This window comes from Harpia harpyja, chromosome Z, assembly GCF_026419915.1.
Source record: "Harpia harpyja isolate bHarHar1 chromosome Z, bHarHar1 primary haplotype, whole genome shotgun sequence".
NCBI lineage: Eukaryota > Metazoa > Chordata > Aves > Accipitriformes > Accipitridae > Harpia > Harpia harpyja.
Genome location: NC_068969.1, coordinates 88,215,696 through 88,234,806, shown reverse-complemented (window position 1 = coordinate 88,234,806; position 19,111 = coordinate 88,215,696). Strand labels below are relative to the sequence as shown.

The 19,111-nt window shown below is 38.5% G+C and overlaps 1 protein-coding gene across 1 annotated transcript in view; it reads left to right on the top strand.

Annotated features, from left to right (window-relative positions):
* The first annotated feature begins 649 nt into the window (after positions 1-649).
* Positions 650-19,111, top strand: part of ZNF366 (zinc finger protein 366) — a 36,646-nt gene continuing 18,184 nt past the window's right edge. Inside the window, exons 1-2 of the mRNA XM_052778507.1 lie at positions 650-769; positions 17,122-17,191. The gene's annotated coding sequence lies outside the window, so the exon portion shown is untranslated. The remainder of the gene's footprint in view (positions 770-17,121; positions 17,192-19,111) is intronic.

The following is a 19,111-nucleotide window of genomic DNA, read 5'->3' as shown; positions in this document are numbered from 1 at the left end:
GATAAATCAGGATGCCTTCTATAATGCAATACTTTGAGATAAATTACTTGTTACTGCAACTCGAATATCAAGCTATGATCCTTACCATTTTTGTGAGCCCTTTTGTCCCCCTTTTTACTTCACAGCATTCTATAAATATCCAATGTCCTATTTTCTTGTGATCACAGTAAAGAGGGGGTTTAGGAATTTTTGTACCTGTATCACTGTGGCAACTAGATATGTGTAAACATTTATGATTGCTCCTTGTCTAGAGTAAAAGCCTGCATTATCTGTGCAAGTCATAGCTAATTGTTCTGCATAAAATATGGGTTTCTTATTACTACCCACTACTTCGGAAATTCTTTTCATGTAGTTGCACATAGCAAACTGTAAAGTAGGTTTTATGAAGCCAATAATGCAGATATAATACTTGAGGAATTCCTTTTGGTTTGGATATATTTATTTTTCCAAAGATTTTGTTTGAGAGAAAACGAGATTGCTATCTGCTGTTTCCTTATTTTTTTGCAGGAAAGCAAAGGGTTGTTGACTTCCTCTCCCCTCCCTTCCTTCCTTCTTTCTGAAGGTACTGTACTCATCTGAAAAAAAGAGAACGAAGTGATTGTTCCTGTTCTCTTTCTTAAGTCATTTGAAACACTGTCCCTGCTAGTTTTCTAAGTTTACTGCAATCTCTGCACAGGGGGAGGGAGAGAGAGGGAGAGAGAGACAGAGATTACCAACATGAGAGCAGGTAGAGAGTTTAGGGCAAGACTCCTTCCAGCTTCAGCAACTGGTAAGTTAAGTAAAAATGCTTTTATGGTTAACTCTTTAGAAGTGCAATATATATTTTGTATTATGAAAAGGCATTAATCAGATACACATTTAACTGTTAAAAAAGATAATAACCATATGCATTGACAAGCAGTATATTTACGCTATGGATACCTATAGTCTGGTTTTTAGATACTGGTGATAATAGCATACAGGTTAACCAATGCAGACAAGAAAGTGTTTTCCAATGAGGCTGATAATATTCATAACATAATCTACTGTGAATTTTGCGTATATGGCTTCTGCTACATGAATCTTGTTACAGGCTTCACTAACTTTATCCTGAATATTTCAGCAAGATTCAGTGGGCCATTGCTGAAATAAAGAGAGAAGCTCTGTCATATGCAAATTGGTGTATTTCATGTATCATCTGCCACTACTGAAGTCTGCTCCAACCCACCAACCTGTGCTATAGTGGGAGAAGAATTACTAGGGCTTTTTTTTTTTTTCTTCAAACTGTATTGTGTTTATGATTACACGTGTTTATCTCTACTCATCTATGTATATGATTAGTCTAGGAACAGTGACATTTAAGACATGGTAAGACAGTTCCAGGTTGCCACTTGAAAAAAAGCAAAAGTTCGTGTTATGTAGTATATAACAACACCAGGGCTGATCACCAGCATCAGTAATAGGATGGACTCAAATGTTTATTTGTTGTTTGCATTGTTGGAGATACCAATAATATTTTTCATGTTGGGCACAAATGTATCAGAACGAACAGAAGTGGCACGTAAAATGAGTAATTGAATGCAAGAGTATGTTTCAAATATTGGAAGAGAAAAATCACCCTGCATGCCTTTATAAAAGCAGAATACAGAGGTAGGGGGGAAGAGTTAGGACAGGTGTCAATTTCTCTGCAGAAGGAGAGCTTGGTCATCTTCTGATCCAGTATTTCTTCAAGCTGCAGCTCTCTGAAGCGCAGGGTCCTCTGCAGCATGCCCGGAGCCTGGACAGAGTGGCTCCAAATGGCGTGCAAGCATCACGGAAGGCCAGCAGGCAGCTTGAGCTGCCCTGCTCCCGCTCCCAATCCCACTCCCACTCCCGCCGGGGCACCTGGGCTGTGCTTCCACCCTGGGACAGCCCTCTGCTCCCACTCCTCGCTCAACCAACTAGAGGAAAGGATTTTCTTCCCCCTCTATCTGGTGTCTTTTGCAAGTTTTTCCTTAGGAAGGAGTAATCAGCTCCAAATTCAGCATGATTTCTGGGTAAGTTGTAGATACCCTTTGCTTTAGGAGCAGCACATGGATTCTGCCAAAGTAGGTGGAAATAACTTGAAATCCGTAGCTTAATGTTGCAGCTCGGTCTAGTCTGGTACCAATTATTAGGTTTATTTGGTTATACTTAACCCACAAAGAATCCTCTGCTAATTGCAAGTAAATGCCAGATGTTGCCATGAAAACCACTTGCCACATCTTTCGCTCGGGATGCCTGGGTTTATGTTTTGTGTGACTATATACTGATTCAAATTAAATAGATGATTTGGACAGCTATTTTGACAGGTACTTATCAAACATCTGGAAAACCACTTTTTACTTCAAGTGAGAAGCAGAGAAGTCTCTGAAACATAAAAAAATACACAAGCTCTGTATTTGTAGTGGTATTTGCTCAAAATGCAGAATGTTAGTCTGGATTGCAGTCATCTGCAAGTTTTGATCTGGTTAGTTCAGAAGTTCAGTTTACCATGTAGGTAAGAGCCAATTGCAGCCTTTAGGTATAGATTTTGTTTCTGATGATACTAAACATAAATGTATTCTTGATTTGGACCATGTATATGATAAATTCTTTCTCTGAGAGATTGTCTGAAATACATAAATAAGAATATGTGCGTTCATATTCATAGCAGGTGGCCAAAAGCAGTACATGCTATTTTTAAACCCACTCCCCAATAATGAGCACACAGAAAGAGCATTTTTAAATGAATGCTTAATAATTTGACAGTAAAAAATAGACTTTGAATTTTGAACTTCATTCTTAGATTTCACCTATCGCGTTTACTTTTCCTTCAAATAACACATCTTTGCAATCATTTGGAGTTTATTTTTTTGATATTGTATAATTTATTGCTGGGATAACTGTAACATGGTTTAGCATAATGGTAATTGTAACACAACTAATATCTTTCTCGAGGTGTCAGGAAGTGGAGATTTTTGGCTGATGTGTTATCCTTATCCCACATCTCTGAGATATTTACAAGCAGAGAAGGTTATGGTCTGAGGCTGGATTGGGTACAGATCTAGTACTAGCTTATGGCACAAATTAAATGTTTGTGAAATGAATTTTCAGTTATTTACCTCAAAGTTATAAAAAAAAAAATATTGAAGCAATAAACCAAGAATAAAAAGAGGCTGTTAGAGCCATATTTATGTATATAGCATATATAAGTAAATGGTCAGTCAGTGTATGTATTTTCCCAGAGAATTATTTAAAGCTATTATTTCCATTTGTTCTGAAAAATAAAAACAAAACTACACCAATGATGGCAAAGATGTTATAGAAACAAGTTGTCACCCATGGAAATCCCAAGTTCACAAGTCTGATTCAAAAAGCATAGAAACTGATAGAAGTCTTTTTGTAAATGTCACTGCCTTTTTATATTTAGGACCAGCTTCTTCAATGTTGAAAACTGTTGAGAATGTGAGTTTTGGATGCAGAATAGTAGCACTGAGTTACATTCCTAGTAACATTTTGGCATTTCTAATACAGATTTTAGACCAGGAGATAATTTGAATCTTTGAATTTTAAGTTTTTATTTTTGCATTCTTTCAAACAAGAACATTGATAAGAGCCTTGCCCTAGGACTGTCTGGATGTAGAGCAGATACTGGTGGACCGAGAGGCATGGTGTGCATCTCACATGAAATTATTGGCTTGTCTTTTAGGTGTCATTTCTAGTAGGACCAGATAGATATGCAGGATTTAGAATGGGAGGAGCACAAGGTGATGAATCATGGTAGCAACCCAAGACAAGCCTCATATACAGAGGCAGAAGAGTATGGATTACCCGAGATAGCGCTTATATTGTTTCCAATCTTTGATACTGCAAAGCCTCAACGATGCAGAAAGACGTCTATCTGAATGGACCATTCCACTCAGCCAGACATGTCAATGGAATACCACCACGAGAAACAACAAAAGTAAAGGCTGCATAAGGTAATAGGGTTTTTCTGTGGCCATGGTTTAGGGAGACCAGTCAGGCAAAGGTATATAAGGAAAAGTAGCTTCTTATTAGTTGATAAGAAATGATCCATAGCTTTTGAGCACTAATGCATGTTCCCCAGTAGTAATTGATTCAATGAAACAAACTGCTCCTTCAAACAGACCTTATGAGTGCTGTGTAGACTGCTACAGATAGTTGTAAAATTATTCATTTGTTTGATGGATTAATTTTATAACCCAACTGATTTTTAAAAATAGACCACCTGTTAAAATCCAATGAGCATTTTCTTCTTAAATGCAGTAGTTTTCCCCATTCTAGTTTACTGTCCCAGAAGACCACTGAAAAGGAAGGAAAGTCAGCTTGGAGAAAAAAGAATTACAGAGAGACAAATAATGTGAAGCCTTTAAAAAGAAAGAAGCGAATCTGGAAAAAAGATGATTTGGGATTATCCTCTTTCTGCTGAAAAGCTGATATTCTGAAACTGAGACCGCAGCTCTCCATTGCTGTTAAAATGCAGTGGAATTTTATGGATGATATTCAGATTTTCGTCTAATGAAGAGGCCTAATTTAATACTTACTGGTTATTTAGAACACATATTGAACTTCATGGTGGCTGTCTGATTTTTCTTTATATCTATCTGGCAGAGACCAGTCCTTCTTGCCTGGCTTCTAAAATACTAATGATCCAATGAAAAATATTATTTAATCTTTGTTTTAGTTCCTTCCAAACTTAATACCTTTGTGACTTGCTTTTTTAAAACAACTGGTTTTATACTGGTGTTACCCTGATCTTGAAAAGCAAAACACCGCATTTTCCTTCTAAACCAACAATGTTCAATGCATTGTAAAGACTCCTAATGTCATTGGAAGTAATTAAGCTAAGTAATCATATATTAAAAGAAAATATTTTCATGCTCTGAAGGTTACAGGAAGAAATTATGTGAATATTTGCTGTTTTTTTTTTTTAACCTTCACTCCTTATTTCCTGCTTTGTATTTTAGAAAGACACATTATTAATTATTTAAATGAAGGATGAAAAAAAAGTGTTATTCTTACTTTCTCTCCCCTCCCTCTTTTAGTATGAATGCTAAAACACTGACACATTTTCATTCTACTTTGTGGGTGTGCATGAATTCATGCGATTTAAAAGAAAAAACTTAGGATAAGAAGTATGTTTCTCGAAAACCTCTTTTCCCCTTGCCAATATTCATAAAAAGTAAACATGAAACATTCAACTTTCCAGCTGCTTATACTCATTAGCAACACTAGAATTCAGACAACACTGAAAAATACAAAAGTTCATTGAATCTGAAGGTTCATTTAATTACAAAATGCTATAGGGTAAACTGAGTCTCGTACATTGCTAACATCACTTTTCCCTAATGAGTTAGGGAAAGGTACAACTGATTTGAAATTGAAAGCAAGGCTATGAGAAGGGTCATATGTTTTTATTTGTTGTTCTTAGACAATGCTGTACTACAAGGAATACTAATGCACAGCAAGGAAGAATGATCCACACAGTCCTCTGTCTGGAGGCCTGATGAAGAATAGAAACCATCTAATTTCTCTGTATGGAAAGAATTTTGCAGGGTGGTGTTCCCAGGGTGGAGGAGCAGGTGTGGTGGCTCTGGGATGGGAGCACATGGCTTTGCCCCTCCTCAGGGAGCAGCTTATTCTGACACCAGGCCCTCTGATAAGCCACAAGTGTATTGGGTGGAAGGGACAAGATGACTTCCAGTCTCCCTCGTCACTGGTTTGTTGCTGTTCCTGACTGTGCAAAAGCCACTTATGTTTTAGTCTTCTCTGTTTAGGGCTGCAATGTAACTGTTAGGCTCTTTTTGCAGTGATGAAAGACCTTTTGTTTTGTGGAGGGCTCTGTGCTGGACCTGCTACTGAAGACTTAGTAAATTGGAAAGGGTATGTGCTCTTACCAACATCCAATACACTAGATTTAAACCAAACTTAAATATACCTACTCTAAAGATATCCAGGAAGAACATGTTAGAATATAGTTAACTATTTCAGGTTTAGTCCTCTCTCTGAGGTGCTTTCTAAAGCAAGTAGTGTTTCAGGTAGGTGTTTCAGCTCCAGATAAGAATTATTTGAAAACTTTATTTGAAAAGGGAGTGCCTTTCATACAGTACTGCCAGGTAGCATGGTATTTTTCTACCTGTCTACTTTTTCTTAAAAGTATTTAGAATACATGTATAATGAAAACAATATCAACAGGTGAAAAGGAAAGGGATGACCTGTTTTTAGAGCATCTGTCAGCTTCTAAGGAACAGCAGAACTTGTTTGAACCATCTGGTAGGCACCAGCCCATGCTGGGCTGGTTTCCTAGTGCAGGTTTCTGAAGCTATGAAGTGTCCTGTATTTGTCAAAAACTATTGTCTGCGATAGAGATTCCAGAAAACAGTAAAGGACCTCCTAGAAAAACAAGCTGACAGCAATGTGCTCGTAGGTTTACCAGAAACAAAATCAATCCATTTATAAAGGTGCAGGAAAAGAACATTTTTTCTGCAGCACTGCAGCAAGGAATCACACCAGTAGGAATGTTATATCAAAGAGTTTTTCTGCATAATGCTGTACCCACAATATGAAGTCACCAAGGTTTCCAGAATAATTTTTTATGTCTGTAGGTAGCATTTTGTCAGGTCGCTCCAGAAGCAGACACATGCATCAGAGAAATGGTGCTGACCAACTCCTCCTCCGTATCTCCTCTGCCCTCTGCAGAAAAATCAAAATACTAACTAAAGCCTTTTGATCCTGAATATATTAATTTCTTTTTTCATGTCGCACAAAAGGGGAACGCCCCCGAAGCTTAAGCCACAGGTAAAGAAATGTAATTGAACAGATGTCACTGGATTCTGCAGGCAAATGATCAGGACTCGGGATCCCCTCTAATGACTGCAGTGAGGATTTTCACTAGCTCGTTCACTACTAGACAGAAAAAATGTGTGAAGAGGTATCCAGTGGAAGGCACTGAATGTAGTAAGTCAGAACAGAATTCATAGAACTATTTATCCTCTGGGTAATGTCCCCCTGCCCATACCACAGCCTTGCCTGCTATTCTTCCCAAAACACAGCAATAATTTCTACCAAATCTTCCAGGTTTTTTTATGAGGCGCTTGGCATTTTTCCAGGGAAAAAGCCCTGAATAGAATGATTGGGGAAGGGCGGGGGAGGGACTGAGAGAAAGAGTTGTGTTAATATATAAGGTGGTTTCTTACAAAACTTCATTTTATATTGCTAGTTGTCTAGTCTTAGTCATGGAGTAGAGTCACAGTGGTTTGATGGTTTTTTTGGTTTCCTTTTTCTTGTGATGAAAATCCGAACTGAGTTAGTATGCAGAACAAGCCTTTGGCATCACTAACGGTGAAGGATTAGTACTAAAGTGGTTTGGGAAATGTTCAGGATTTTTTTTTTCTTTGGCAAAAAGTAATTTATTTGTTTGTAGCTCTAGTCTCTGTTCTAGTATCTGCGGATGACATTTGGCTAAGTCTGAGCTGCCATTCCCACTCCATATGCTAGTTTCCTGAATTCAGTAAAACTGTCATTTTAAATCTGTTTGTGCTGGTTTTGGCTGGGATAGAGTTCACTTTCTTCATAGTAGCTAGTATGGGGCTATATTTTGGATTTGTACACCAAAAAGGACTGTTGTGGTTTAACCCCACCTGGCAACTGAGTACCACACAGCCGCTCACTCACTCCCCCCCTGGAGGGATGGGGGAGAGAATTGGAAGGGTAAAAGTGAGAGAGCTCGTGGGCTGAGATAAAGACAGTTTAATAGGTAAAGCAAAAGCTGCGCACGCAAGCAAAGCAAAACAAGGAATTCATTCACCACTTCCCATTGGCAGGCAGGTGTTCAGCCATCTCCAGGAAAGCAGGGCTCCATTGCCCGTAACAGTTACTTGGAAAGACAAACGCCATCACTCCAAATGTCTCCCCTTCCTTCTTATTCCAGCCCAGCTGTATATGCTGAGCATGACGTCATATGGTATGGGATATCCCTTTGGTCAGTTGGGGTCAGCTGTCCCAGCTGTGTCCCCTCCCAAGTTCTTGTGCCCCCCCAGCCTGCTCGCTGGTGGGGTGGGGTGAGAAACAGAAAAGGCCTTGACTCTGGGTAAGCACTGCTCAGCAATAGCTAAAGCATTCCTGAATTAGCAACACTATTTTCAGCACAAATCCAAAACATAGGCCCATACTAGCTATTATGAAGAAAATTAATGTTATCCCAGCCAAAACAGGCACACTGTTTCAGTTTAAAATAATTAACCTCAAGAATTTTTCCCTGTTAGTTGATTTACATAGAGATTTGTTTTCTAATTGATCAAAATCACAGAAGCAATATAAGATTTGTTTTAAATTACAGATGTTCTTCAGCTGGGGCAACAAACTAATGCTTATTTTCAAAACTTTCTAGAAGTTAATGAAATAGTTAAGAGCAGTATGCAGGATGCATTTTGGGGAACAGAGAGGGAAAGCATTTGCTTTTTGCTGTTCAGTCAAGGAGAAGATTCAAGTTTGGCATCACAGGTGAAGGGCAAAGCCAGAGAGGAAGTTATCTTAAATTACTTCCTTGAAAGCACTTCATATGATCAGGCAAAAATACCATTTTATGCTGGAAATGAAGAACTAAAAACATTTCTCTTTAAACAAAATAAACTGATTATAAAAAAATGAACCCTCATTTGAATGCTATTGTGAGATGTATGCGACGGTGATAATTTTTCTGAACAATAAATACATATTCAGCACAGTTTCAATGCTTTAGCACAGATTTTATGCTCTGCTAGTTTGGAAAGCAGAGCTCCCTAATCACAGTGCAGATATATCAAAAGTAATTTCCTCCAATGCCCCAGTAATTTGCCTTAAGAGCCATTTTTAACTCTGTCTCATTGCTTATAATTCTTATTTTTTTCTATTTGGGTATCAACAGAATAAACACAGTGGTGTCCTAAGAGTGGCACTGACATCTCTAATTCCTTTGCAGTGTTTCCTACTGAACTTATATTTGGGGGGAAATGTCTAAGTCACGACTGAGCCAGATTAATTGCAAGTTAGCAATAGAGGTTAACAGGGATTAATCAGTCTCTTCAGTCAAACAGCTTTTCCAGCAAGAAGTCTGCTCAAACTTCAGTTGAAATTAAATTTATTATCTTTCCTAAATGATTAGGAAAGCATCATCTGGTAATTACTTTTAATGAACTGGGCACCAACAGAAGTGTTCAGTAGCAGGTACATTTTTCCTAATTCTGTCAGTTTCTGGATGAAATCCTCTTCTTTCAGTTCTTGTAGGACATAGCATGTCTTACTGGAACACATGATACCTACCACTTTAGCAACCTTCAGTTTCACTGTGAGTTTTGAATTGTGTGAAACAAAGAATTGAATGCAAAATAAATACAAAAAGCAATGGTCCTGCTGAAGTCTAATAACACTCCCCCATGTTTAAGTAAAACTAACCTTTCGTTAAAAAACTAACCTGTTTTGGAGACTCTATATGAAAACTCTCCCATACAATCCTCCCTTGGCCATTCTCCAAGCTTAGGCACACATTTTACCTGGTGCTTTCTTTTTTGAGGTACCTGTTACTTTACACATGCAACGGCCCGAAGGTGCAATTAACTGCTAATGGTGTAGGAGGGTGCCAGTGGGCTGACTTGAAGAACCAAGGCTGAGGGTGGCCCCTAGCTACCCTTTGAGATAACAAAGAGGTGGGAGGAGACCAGACCATCTCTCTGGCCTCCATAGAGGTGATAACGACACTGGGACTACAGTAGGAAGGAAAGCCCAATCTATTTCCTTTTTAAAGGTCATGAATGCCAGTGGAAGGTTTACTTTCAAAACAACAGCCCAAGCAGGACAGCATGAGGGTTATGGAAGGGCATGCTTTTTTGATCATTCTAATTTTGGGTGTTCTGCATAGCTCTGTTACTTGTTTTAAAATAATACTACTGTACAGCTCAAATCCCCTCTATCTCCACTTCACTCTATAGAGTTTAATGATTGTGCTTTGTAGGTGGAAAGATTATGTCCAAAGTGTTCTTTCAAGGACTCCACACTCTTCAGTATTACTATTTTACTACCAGATCCTTCCTTATATTTATATTATTTATTTGTTCTTTGTTCACCTTGTCTGTTATAATATCTGTATGGTGAGAAAAAAAATCCTAAAATTGCATTACTGTTATTGGATAATTTTCCAGAGGAAAAACTATTCAATACATAGGATTCCTATGCTGCCAAAAATGTACTATTTTTATTTGCAGTGGCAGATATGGAAGTAGACAGGAAACAGGGATAGAGTGATAGGACTTCTATAAACAGTGATTAAAGTGACTCCACATACTTTCTAAAGGCAGGGGCAGATCCATGGTTCCAGCCTTTGACATGAGAGCTCCTTATCCACTTAAGAAAAGGAAGACTTTTGTCTTATTGGCATCACCTCATAACAGCCAAATCCCAAATACTGCTCTCAGCTACACCCCAGATTTTCCATAATGATTTCAGTACAACATGGATGATGCCAGGGAGGGAAATAGGACAGTTACTTAGGATGAATTACTGCCATTGTTTAACTGAGTAATTAACTGAGCTGGCCAACCCATCATTAATTCCAATAACTAGTGAGGGCAGGATCAAATTTCATTTCCACCCGGTCTGCCTGGCACCAGTTAAGCTTTGCACATTTGAAGCTCTGCTACTGTATGTGCTCTCTATGTCACCATCATGGCCAATCTGGTCTTGTCAGCCCTGAACTCTGGGCAGGGTCTGGAAACTCAGTATACCTATGCCCAAATGCTCTTGGGGACCCAGTACTGTAAGAATATTTGTATGAAATTGAATATACATCAACAACATCAAATTCAGTGCAAAATATAACAGCCAAAAAGTGGGAGACTTTGATTTATTTCCCTCCTCCCCTCTGAGGATCTTGGACCCGCATCTCTAGCCTCTTAAGTGAGTGCCCTAACTAGGCCCTGTGAGGGTCTCCTTTGGCTGGAGCAGGGCCATTACACAGACAAAGATGCAAGAGCCAAGGAGCAGGTAGCAGGGAGAAGTTGGAAGAAATTGAAACAGGACAGGGTCAGCTGTTCAGGGAGATGGTGGGGAGATGGAAAGTGGGGCATGAGTGAAATAACCTACAGTACTCATGTGTTTCAGGGGACTAAGCAGAAGAAATAGAGGTGTTTCAGGGAGAGGTAGACTGAGAAGAGTGGAGGTGGGCATCTATCCTCCCGCACCATGCAGGTCTCACTGCCCTGGCTCCTTTCTAAATCTCCAGAGGTACAAGATCCTCCATCAAAGCACTCAGAGATACCTCACTTCCCCAGGACACAGTACCTATCTCTGTATGCCCCTCAGCCCACAAGAAAGAGTTGTCTCTGGATTTTTATATTAAATAACTTTTATCCACATCCATCCTTCATGGAATAAGAAAAAAAATCAGAATACAACATCTTTGGGTTAGGAAAGATCTGAGCTACAAACAACTGAAGGCCTGAAGACAATGCTGGAAAGTTGTCATGATACTCTCTTCTGTTTCCTATATTCTTCAGAAGACCAGTATCTTGGGTTAGCTACACTACTAGCCTGAGCTGATACAGCTGGACCCAGAGGCAGAGATCTGCCAGCAAATGATTGTTCCCTCTCCCCTTCCTTCCCACCCCAAAGTAGCCTTGAATTCCCCGTTGGTACCAAAGAATCAGGCAGGTGGAGGTGCTCAGCTGAGGACATATTATCTTTGTCCCCTTACACACTTTCAGACTGGATAATTTGCTGTGCCTTGCAGGCTCCCACCATGTGTAGCTGTGGTTTGGGGTGACTTTGTGTAAACAGCTAACACTTCAGAGCCACTGGACTTAACATCTACTTCGTTATCCAGGTTATCTATGTGTTGCTGACCATTTTAGCAGACAGAATAGAGAAGCAGAGAGGGATTGAACCACAGATGGAATAGAGAAGTGAAGAGGGAAGGAAACATAAGAGAAGAACTAAGAAAACTCACAAAGAGGAAGAAAAAAAGAAAAAAAAAGGAGAAAGGAGGATAAGAAAAAGAGAAATAAAGAGCCAAAATAGCAGCAAGCCTAAACTGTACTCAAAGGACACTTCGTACGTACATCGAAATGCCTAGAGACGATCCATGAGTCTTAAGTACTGCTAGGGACATTACCAGTAAGGCCCTATTGCAGGTGTTCAGTGGTTAACCCAGCCATACTGCTCTGTGACCTCCACCCACCATCTTGTTAGGCAACAGAACAGTAGTGAGAATGATAGCAAATGTTTTGCTAAACTAAGGACAGAGCACACATAAAAGCAACAAGAAGGATAGCAAACCATTTTGCTAAACTGAGAACACAGCACTCATACTGGAGAGAAGAAAAATATCTACAGCCACCTCACTACAGCACCGGGCAATTTTTATTTAATCAATGCCACCATCGAAAGCAAATTATGCCATAAACCACTCTATAAGCACATCTGATGCCACAAACAGTGCCCCAGCTTTGGCAGGATGGGTGGTGGGACTGACCCAGACTTTCAGCAGAGGAAATCTCAGAATATAGTTTAACACTTTCAATAATTATGAAAACAAAAATTATCTATAAGTTATGGAAAAGTGAATATGCATTCATTTTTATACTATTTTAAGCGTTTTTTCTATTACAAGAAATACTGAAGTAACTATACTCCTGTAAAAGTGCTCATAGTGTCTTGGTCCCTGAAAATTGAGTACAAAATCAAGCTACAGATATATCTAAGATGATTCTAAAAGCCACTGTATAGGCAGTGCAGGCAAATGGGTATGTTTCCTGAACTTCTGTATTTCCCAGCCAAAATAAAACAAAAATGATGTAAGTTAAAATGTTAAAATTTAGGAATAATAAAGACAATGCAGGGAGGGTATTTCTGTTGCACATTTTTCTGAGAGAAGACCTGTTTCTTTGTAATGGTGTCATCTCCCAGACAATATTAATGCAGCTACACTGCATAAAAAGCCCTTAGAGCAGAAGGAATGTCTAAAATGATCAAACTTCACACATGAAGCAAGGAAGACATGCCAATGAAGGCATGAGTCAATGAAGGAAAAAAAATATTATTTAATATATAAGATATCTTTGAAAGTTAATTGCTTGTTTCATCTGTTTACTGTGTCATGTTAAGCTGTTTAAATGTGTCAGATTTTTTAATCAATTAAGTTTCTTAGGTGTGTGATTGTATGATTTCCATTAATTCTGCCTGCAAAGATTACTATCTGTTAATATATTGTCTCAGGATATAAAAGTTATTTTTTTCCATATCTATATAATAGATTTGTCAAAAGTATCAAATTTTGCTCATGGCATAGAAGGGTTCATATCTCATTGGACAACAGAATCCATAACAAATAACAAGGAAAATTGTGAAGGATTAGTTTCAGAGTTCATTGGAAGTCTTTCCATAAGCCTTAGTGAGTTCTGATTATGCTCTAAGAAGAGCTATCAAGGTTATCAGTTTTCCTTTACCAAGCATTTGCTGAGAAAAAACCCCACATTTGTTGATGGAAAGAAGAAGTTTTATCCTGAAGGCTGATACCAGCAGAAGAAGGTAGTTTCCGAGGGAGAAGTGAAAAGACACCGAGCTCTCGGTACTATCATATTAATGTAGGAAGAAAAAACCTGATCTGGTCCACTTCTCATTTTCAGTCATTCCAGATCATTTTGATGAACAATTGTTTACTTGTTTCCAATTCCAATTACATTAATGATGGTAATCCAAAAGGGGAAGAGAAATATTTATGACAATATCTTTATCTTGATAGCGTTCTCCATTTAAGCAGACATATCTGTCTCATTAAAGACATGGAACAAGAAGGCTTATCTCAGAAGACAATTAAGCTGATGGTTAAATCATGGACAGGTCTACATGCATATGAGAGAGAGAGAGAAAACAAGTATTTGTAGAAGTAGTATTGGAAAAGATTTGACTAAACTCCATAATGGCTATTATTCCCAGCTCAGGCCTGTTTTTTTAAGGCTTCCCAACACTTGTGTCTCCCTAATCAGTATCTGCATTGATTGATTTTGGATGCTTTCCCTAAATCCATGTTTATTTTTGCAAGGTAGTCCAAATTTCTGTCTTCTCCCAACTCCACACTGTGACAGAAAAAGTGCTCTCTTCATTTAAAATGTAAATCACCTTTTAGGTTAGCTTCAAATAATGTAGCATAAGGACTTTAAGGCTGATTTGGGTCTATTAATATATACTCAGTTTATATATAACATGTACTCAGTTTATATACTCAGCTTGAGTATATTAACATATACTGAGTGTATGTTAATGGAGTCCATTTTTCAAATTTGTGTGCTTGAAATGTGGATATTTATGCCTGGAGAACATGGATGGAAAACACAACTTGCATGGACTTCTCTAGAGAATAAGAGGGTAGGGTTGACAGTGATTTTAGAGAAGTTCTGGTATGGGTTTTTACCTTCTGCCCTCCTCTGATGACTATAGTCACTCAAGCCTAGAGTAAATAGAATCCCTTAATTTGAAAAAAAATATACAAATAATCCATTATTGAATAACAATGGCAATTTGATCCAATATCTAGTGAATGTAGTATTGAAATAACTCTAAATCTTTTGAGCATATTTAGAATTTCTGCATCATTCACCAAGGCAGCACCTACAGACAAAAATTTGACTGTATAAATGACAGGCAGGTGCATGGATTTTACAGACACGGAATGTTATTATCATCTAGTCCAACTTCTTACTCAAAACAGATAAGATACACTTGAAAATTACAGGTTAAAAACATCCACATTGTTGTCTTCCAACTCTATGAAATTATGAAATTTGCAATGAAAAAGGAAATGAGGAATGGCAACATTATTGCATGACTTCACTCACACACTGGAGGCAGCAGAAAAGAAGTGGAAGAGAAAGAAAAAAGGGGCTTATGCAGAGTTCATGCTGCCCTTGAAGGAAACTAGCAGGGAAAATCGTAAGGAGGGATCAGATGTGTACTAACTGAAAATACTTGGTTACCAGTAATGGATACCTTCATGTTTGTACAGGTATTCCTGGCATTTTCAAAGTCTGACAAATAAAGCAGTGTGGATTCAGTAGGGAACACTGCTTCACTGCTGAAATGAGATGAATTCACCATATTAAAGCCCCTTTCATCAGATCCTGAGACAGACGCAAGTTTTGCATAAATAGCAAATGAGTGAAAACTAAGTAAAGAATTTGATTAGTTCAACAGCTGTACAACTGAATACATTTAAAACCAAAACCTATTTGGAAGTGTTAACTGAAGGAAGGAGATCCCATTAAGCCTATTAAGATAACCATAACCAATTCTATAATAAATTTACAAAAGTCAGTGATTGAAAAAACCCTGCTGGTTGTTCAGTAAGGCTGAAGCTGTCCAGCTGCTCAACTTTAGCTCAAGAAATGTAATAGTGTGTCATTTGTCACTGATCCTCACCACATCGAACATAGAAACAGCTGTTTGGGTTCATTCTTTCCTTATAGATGACAGTATTTTTGGCCCCGAGACAAAAGCAGAAGCGCAGTCTTACAGGGCACAGTTTCTACAGTCATACATGTTCAATTAAATGTGGAATTTCTCTTCCAGCTAAGAGAAGCTGTTCAGCCTGTTCAGCCACCTTTAGACTTCTTACACTTCCCTCTGTTTCATCTTCTTCAAAATAGCAAGCACAAGTGCAAACATCCTAATAAAGTAGCCCTTTTCCCTTTGTCAGAGGGTACATATCACTTCAACTCATCTTGGTCTCATTTCTTTTTTACCGTTGTGTTGCCAAGAGCAAAATCAGAACAGTAGTAGTCAGTGTTTAAGTGTGAGAAACCTCATAACCTCACTTTTTTATGGTTGGGCTTATTATTAGTCTATAGACAGAAGGCACTTTCATACAGGAAGCAGAATCTTGGTTCTACTGAATTCTAAAGAAAATTTGCTGTTGACTTCAGTACAGAATATTAACTAGAGACTGTAACAATGTGTATGCCTGTAGAGTGAATTGCATGATCTACATACTTTTTTAATCCTTTGTAGAAATATGATGAGTGGAAATGAGAAAGTAAATGGTGATTCATATTCTGTATTAAACTCTCTTCCTCCTTCGTGGAAGTTAACATTATTAGCTGCTGCGTAGATACGTTATTTTGGAAATACCTCAACAACTATCTGAACTCACTATAGCCTTTTTTTTTCTTTTTTTGAAAGGGCAGGCAGAGTTCTATTTTTCAAAACAGTGTATTTCCAAATATACTTCTTTACATAAAGAAAGAAACTGTGAGGATGCTTGTCTGTTCTAAAGAAATTAACTTTTTAATAAGCTCTGGAGTGTTAGGTTTAGGGGTTTTTTTATGTTTAAGTGCCAATACAGCATGGAAACCTCTGCCTCAGTGAGCTTTCCAGACCAATTTTTCAAAACTGAGGAGCTAAAATACTAGTGATAAAAGCTAGAATTTTTAATGTCTCTCCAGGTTTAAACGAACCTCAATGTTTAACATCACACACCACTGTGCTACATATCTTTATATTTTAAATATTAAGTGCTGAAGAAAGAAAGAAAGAAGTTTTAAAGTGCTTATATAGGAAACACAAAAGGTCCCTAGGAGATATTTAAAACAGAAATTTTTCAATTCATACCCCTTTATTTATTGTTGAGTATTAAAATGACATCAGCTACTCCAGGATCAGATAGAACAAAATTATTGGGCAACTGTGTTATTAAAAGCTTTAAAGTTCTCTACTGAAGTTATTTAAAGAAGAAGGGACTGCTCCTTAACTATTTCTTGCATGGTGGTCACATCTGTAGTCTCTTCTGCAGTTTCCTCAGGACTCACATTTTTATGGAATTAAGTTCTGGTCAAGGTGAAGATCATGCCTCCATTCAAATTAACAAGGGTTTGCTACCAACATGAAAGGAGATGAGAAGAGGGGATACATTTAATCTTTCCTCAATTAATTCTTACATCATGGGGTTTGGCAGATTGAAGGGGGGAAAAAAAGCAGCAAGGTGATCCATATTTAGACTGTAAATCTACTTTCCCTCCCCTTTTAGGTGCTCTTTTTTGGATTATGTAGCACCTCTCTGATTGTGCTGGTCACTGACTGTTTAAACACTTTCCCTCGTAGACTTGGTCCCATGATGTGTGTAGCTGTGGACAGTGGAATAAACCCATACACTCAGTGAAAGCAGCCAAAGGTTAGTAGTGCAAAGAAATTCTTTCTAGTAATTTCAAGCAGTTATACAGCCTCTGCCATAACTCTGTGTTCCAGAAAGTTTGGAATTTTTGCATAAAACGGGCTGTGGAAGAAGGGAGTAACTGGCAGCCAACAGACAAGAGAGCAATTAGACACAACTCACTGTCACTTCTGTGTACTTTTGGCAGCATTTCAATAATCTAACAAAAGCAGTAAATAACATAGATGAGTTCTCAGTTGCAGTGGGCTTTCTGAAGCGTTTTATACCCATATTGCTGGGAAAGAATCAGATACACGATTTGAAAGATATTTGAGGGACAGGCCCATACTTTGAAGGGAAGATTTTGGTCTACAGGCATATTTTATGTTAAAATTGTGTGAGTTAACTTTGTTTAAACTGAATTTTGAAAAAAATAAACTTTTTCCCTTTTGGAAAGAAGTAGGCTATTTTTTGGTATTCAGAGGATTCCCTTCCCCTTTTCCCTTTTAATAAGTCAAGCCTTTGTACCCAAAGAGTCTTCAAGGTCTAACTTCCTTATTTTGCCCAGGGAGTTAGGGTGACAAGGAAACACAGCAGAATGCATACTCCCTAACAGTACTCTGTGATGGAACTTATACATACTTATACATACTACATATACATACATACACACACACACAAATATAGCATATATGTATAGCGTATATATATAGACAACATTTCCAGTGAGTGAGCTAGGGTCTGAAAGTCACATCCTGATATAATTATTAGATACTTGTCCCAGTCGTAAGCAATTTCTTTTTAGCCTTTTCCACTATCACAGGTGGGTTTTGAATCATCAGTTTAGAGATCCTACAATTTTTGCTTCAATTACTCCTTGTCCTTTGCACATTGATTGATCCCTTTGTCTAGATTTTCCATCTTAAATTTTTGTCACTGATCCTTTCGCTTCACAGAGTATCTCAAAGATAATTCCACAGTCTACCCTGTTAGAAGGAAGTAATCTGTTTGCAATCGGGTTTTTAAGATGTCTTCTCTTGTCCAAGCCTAACTAGGTCACAGAGATGTGCTCTTATCTATCTTTAGAAGCAGGTTTATCCAGCACAGAGGTTCCTGAAAAAGAAACAGGAGTGTCTTTAGTACTTCAACCACTTTCATGCTCTCCACCCAGCATTTCCAAGAACGGTGTTATAAATAGCATCAACATGTCACAGGTGACAGAGGGAAAATATGTTTCGTGTTCCAACCTACCCTCTGCCTGGTTGGATAGATGCATGTACACAAACACACACACACATTCAGATAAGTGCATCCCTCAGGAGGACTACAAGGATGTTGTGAGGTTATGCAGGGAGAAAATCAGAAGGGCCAAAGCCCAGCTAGAACTTAATCTGGCTACTGCCATAAAAGACAATAAAAAATGTTTCTATAAATACATTAGCAATAAAAAGAGAGCTAAGGAGAATCTCTATCCCTTATTGGATGTGGGGGGAAACATAGTGACAAAGGATGACGAAAAGGCTGAGGTACTTAATGCCTTCTTTGCCTCTGTCTTTAATCGTAAAACCAGTTGTTCTCTGGGTACTCAGACCCCTGGAAGACAGGGACAGGGAGTGGAATGAAGTCCCCATAATCCAAGAGGAAATAGTTAGTGACCTGCTACACCACTTAGACCTACACAAGTCTTTGGAGCCGGATGGAATCCACCCAAGGGTACTGAGGGAGCTGGTGGAAGTGCTCACCAAGCCACTCTCCATCATTCATGAGCAGTCCTCACTAACAGGGGGGGTCCCAGTTGACTGGAGGTCAGCAAATGTGACACCCATCTAGAATAAGGGCCGGAAGGAGGATTTGGGGAACTAGAGACCTATCAGTCTGACCTCGGTGCTGGGGAAGGTTAAGGAGCAGATCATCACACAGCACGTACAAGACAACAGGTGA